General features: G+C 52.0%; 2 long non-coding RNA genes across 9 annotated transcripts in view; one reads left to right on the top strand and one right to left on the bottom strand.

The window, feature by feature from the left end:
- LOC114487156 (uncharacterized) overlaps positions 1-4422 on the bottom strand; it is a 12488-nt gene extending 8066 nt beyond the window's left edge. For 3 of the 8 annotated variants that reach the window (XR_003681949.2, XR_003681954.2, XR_008618565.1), the window contains exons 1-4: positions 4326-4422; positions 2438-2580; positions 1266-1354; positions 629-675 (exon numbers count right to left, since the gene is read on the bottom strand). This is a non-coding gene — a long non-coding RNA (uncharacterized lncRNA). Of the gene's footprint in view, positions 1-628; positions 676-1265; positions 1355-2437; positions 2581-2624; positions 2696-2904; positions 3045-4325 lie in introns of those variants that run through there. The other 5 variants (XR_003681951.2, XR_003681955.2, XR_003681950.2 and 2 more) reach the window with 5 other exon arrangements.
- Positions 3768-4586, top strand: part of LOC114487157 (uncharacterized) — a 10650-nt gene continuing 9831 nt past the window's right edge. The window contains exons 1-2 of the long non-coding RNA XR_003681956.2: positions 3768-3873; positions 4238-4434. This is a non-coding gene — a long non-coding RNA (uncharacterized lncRNA). The remainder of the gene's footprint in view (positions 3874-4237; positions 4435-4586) is intronic.

The following is a 4586-nucleotide window of genomic DNA, read 5'->3' as shown; positions in this document are numbered from 1 at the left end:
GAGCCTGCGCGTCCGGAGCCTGTGCTCCGCAACGGGAGAGGCCACAACAGTGAGAGGCCCGCGTACCGCAAAAAAAACCCAACAAAACAAAACAAAAAGAAATTCTGGCTCCGGGGCCCACATTTGTAGTGGGAACGTTGGCCGGTCAACACGCATCCTCCGGGCGGCCCTGAACCAGGTGCCGAGGAGAAAAACATCCTCTGAGTCAGAGAGAGAACGCCGGCGCCACCTTCGGGGGCTCAGCTCACGACAGGGGTGCCTGTCCCTCTACGGGGAAGTCCCCTCCCCCTCACTTCAGTCTGAAGGTGCAGTGACACCTGCCCCTCCAGGGCTAAAGGGCGTGGCCTCCCTCCTCCCAGGAGAGGGGCTTCGGGCAGTTCCTGGGGGCTCAGGCCAGCCCTCCTGCCCTCTTATTCTCAACGCCTCGGCCATACCGCCGCCCGACTCTGGAGCTCTCTGAGCCCCTCCACTTTAGTACTAGGTGTGCTGTGGTGTGAGGAAGGGCCTCTCACAGCTCCCCAGCCCCTAACCTCCCCCATTAAGGTCCCAGTACGCCCCAAAGTGTGCTGGAAGAAACGTGAACTCTGTCTCAGAAACACTGAAAAACCACCCAAGGACGTGAACTCACCTTCATCATTTGGGAAACAGGCATAGTTCTGTTTGTTCCGCAACATGCTTTTCACCACCAGGAACGGAGAACAGAGAAGAGTTCTGAGAATCACGTTAGGAGAGGAGCCCCGCTCTCCCCACTTGCCTCGGGCAGGGAGGGCCAGGACCCCAAGCCCCTTCCCGCAGTCACACCCCGCTGAGGGCTTGAGGGCAAGCGTCTTCCCATTACCCCATGACTCACAGATCCCACATGTGAAAGAGACCCTGAAAGACATCTCCCTTTTCACAAACGAAGAAACTGAAGAACAGAGAGGTTATGGGCTTTGCACACAGCAAGTTAGTGGCAGAGCCGGGATGGTTCCTCTGCGCCTGGGCCAGTGTGCTTGTGCTACAGGCTCTGGCACAGTGATTCTCAGCTCCTGCAGCCTATTAGAATCACCTGGGGCGCTCTAACCTGCCCCCTACCACTGCCCAGGCCCTGCCAATTAAATCAATTAAATCGGACCCTCTGGGGGCAGCCGCTGGGGGTTGGCAGTTGTAAAAGTTCCCCTAGTGATTCCCTGTGCATCCGGAGGGGAGACCCCTCTAGATTCAGGCATGGGGCTTCACCCTAGCTCCAGCTTGTGTGGCTGTGTGATCTTAAGAAAGTCACTTACCTTTCCGAGTCCTATTTGCAAACTGCTATGGAATGATGCCCATCTTCCTGATTAAGAGCAAACAGAAGGCTCAGGACACCGGAGCTCCCCTGGAGACCAAAGAACAGGCATCATGAGATGTGAGGGAATATGGAAAGATTTTTATAACCTTGGTGCACTGTGCTTATTAGATTCAAAAGAATGGTTTTCTGGGGAAGGAAATCCAAAAAAGAGGGGTTGTATGTATACGTAGAGCTGATTCACTTAGTTGTACAGGAGAGACGAACACAACACTGTAAAGCAACTATACTCCAATAAAAATTAATTATAAAAAATGATTTTGTTTCTACAAGGAATCCGAAAAACAGGTGATGGCCATTCTTTACTAGAAGACTATCTGGAATAAGCCTGCCCCTACAGAAACCACTTTTGAGCAGTGAGGCCACAGCACAGTGGCGGCCACACAGTAGGTCCTCAGTGAATGTTGGCTTAGTGAATGCAGATGGGGTGGGAGGCCAGTGTCTTTGAATGCACCCTGCTATGTTAAAAAGCCTGTCAGAATAGCCCTCGGCCTCCTGTGGAGGGCCTCCAAGTCAGGCCAGGTTGCTGAGCACAGCTGTGCCCGCAGAAGTGCAGCCTCGCAGCCTCTTGGGGCCTGCCACACCCTGCGGGACAGGGAAGCACTCCCGACGTGCCGAGAGAGCCAAGGCAGCCCTGGCTTTGTGGTTCAGAGAAGTTCAGAAGGATCATTTTCTTCGGAAAAAAATATTCATAAAGCAGGTCTTTCCCTCTTAGCAAAACAAAACAAAAGAAAACAAAACAAACAAACAAGTAATTTCCTCTAGCAGTCTTAGCCAACATTTTTTGGCAAATCATCACTGGACAGGGACACCTGAGGGGCATGAGTGATCACTGTGGCAAAGGGTCAACTGAAGAACAAAACAGCAGGCAATAGGGAGCCACGGTGGGTTCTTGAGCAGGGGAGGGGCCTGGTAAACCCAGGGCTAGAGGGCGGATGGGAGAGGGTGGAAGAGCAGAACCTCAGCAAGCCACTAGGGCTTTGGCTCCCTAATTGTAGGAAATCGCTGAGTGGTGTCATCACTTGGGCCACCTGCCCCTCTGACAGCTCCAAACTTCCACCCCTAGACCCCCTCTCCCCCAGTCCAAATGCCTCGCTGTATGGTTTGTCTCACAGACAAGTTGCTGAGCATAAGACAGTGTGTGCCCAGCCAGCCACGGGCCATCCCATTTCTTTTGTGCCAAGCCTTGGGGCCAGAGGACCTCCTCATCTTGGAAGATCCTGTGAATGGTGGCAGTTGTCATCTTTCTAGGAAACCTGTGGTAATGATAAGAATAATGATAATCATAACTGCCACTTACAGAGAATATCCATGTGACTCTGAATCCATCCAGGTCCTCACCCTGACCTCACCTTGGTCACTCTTCCCCAGGGCCCTGGCCTGATGCTGTTCTTGAACTTGAGAGGCAGTTTCCTACCTCAGGACATTTGTAATCGCTGTTCCAGATCCCTGGGATGCTCTTCCCCTCAGTGTCCTCAGGGCTCCCTCCCTGACTTCATTCAGGTCCCTGATGAAATATCACCTTCTCTCTAACACAGCTCCCACCCACCCTCTCTCCTTCTTGATTTTTTTTCACCTACCACTCCTGACATATATGTTTCTTCGCCCATTTGGCTCCAGCCACCTCACCCTTGTTTATGAGCTGCTGGGAACAGGGAATTGATTTTGTCACCACTTCTTTCCCAGAGCTTATTGCTGGCTGGACCGTCACAGGCATGCAGAGGACCTCTGTGGAGTAAACAATACCGGGGCAGGCACATGAGAGTCACCCAGTCCTACATTGGTAAACAGACCTCGGTAAAAACCAACCCTCTGAAACCCAGAGGCGGAGGTGGTGACCTTGAGGGTCCTTGCAGCTCCAGGACTCATGGCTCAGTGGGGTGAGAATACAGTGGGAGTCTGTACAGCCCTCTGGATCTTTGCACGGCGGCTCCTTTCTTTAGGACACAGGCCCTGGCACCTCCCCAGCATGGGAAACGCCTTATCCCCATGGTTACGAGGGCCTCCTGCCTCTCCCCACCTGCCACGGGAGACCAGCAGGTCCTGGCCACCTGTGTCCACCTGCCAGCCCCTCTCAGCGCACCACCTGCATTATTTCCTCTCTGGCACTTTTCTCTATTTGCAATCACCTCTCTTCTGTATGTGTTTACTTATTTAGAGTCTGTCTTTCCATCTAGAGCAGAGCTGTTCCTCAGAAATATAATACAAGCTACAAACATGAGCCACATAAGTGATTTTACATGTTTCAATAGCCACATTAAAAAAAGAAATAGGAAATACTATTTTTAAAAACATTTTTTCTTTAACCCAATATATCTAAAAGATACATAATCACAACATGTGATCCATATAAAGTACAGGATGTTTTACATTCCTTTTTTCTTACTAAGTCTTGGAAATTCCGTGTGTTTTTTACGCTCATAGCACATCTCATTTCAGATTTAGCCACACTTCCGATACTCAGTGGCACACCGAGGGGTAGGGACCTGGGCTCTCCTGCTTGCACTGGGTCCCCAAGCCCAGAGAGGAGCACTCAGGATGCAGAGCAGGTACATTTCCCTACCAATGAGGGAAAGTAAATGTCGGTGCGTGGGTCAGTCACTGGGTATCCTTGGAGCAGCGGCCGGTGGAGCAGATGCGTGTATACGTGTGTGTGAGTGAGTATACCTGTGCGCAAGAGAGTTTGGGTCTCTGGAATCAGACCAACCTTGGGTCAGTCCCTCCTCTGGCACTTCCTTTGGGCCTTGGTTTTTATTTTTTCTGTGAAAGTGAGGACGAGGTACCTTCTTACCACATAGTATAGTTGGGAGGATTAAACAGATAAATAGATAGTGCATGTAAAAGCATAGGGCACTGGCCGGGTAAATAGAAACTTCCTTTTCTCCCTCCCTCCCTCCCTTCCTTCCTTCCCAGCTCACAGGGCTGTTGTAAAAATCAAATGAGACAATGCCGTGATAGAGCACAGAAAACTACAGCCCTGTGTGACGGCCGCATCACTCACGCATTCAGTGGTTGCCTCGTGGACGGAGGGCCCATCGTGCGCCGGCCCCATGGGCACAGTTCACGCTGAATCCGAAGCCCCTAGCGTGGTGCCTATGCTGACTTAACAGGTGCTCAGTGTAAATGTTTACTGAGAGAATGGGTGGGTGGGTTCTGGGGAGGTTGTAGCCTCTGCAGCTGTCAGTGCTTCCAGAAGCCACAGGAAGGCTCCACCTCTGGGAGAACCTGGGCAGGGGAGGTGGGAGGGGGAGGGGTGGGGGAG

This window comes from Physeter macrocephalus, chromosome 11, assembly GCF_002837175.3.
Source record: "Physeter macrocephalus isolate SW-GA chromosome 11, ASM283717v5, whole genome shotgun sequence".
NCBI lineage: Eukaryota > Metazoa > Chordata > Mammalia > Artiodactyla > Physeteridae > Physeter > Physeter macrocephalus.
This window is presented reverse-complemented; position numbering and strand designations above follow the sequence as displayed.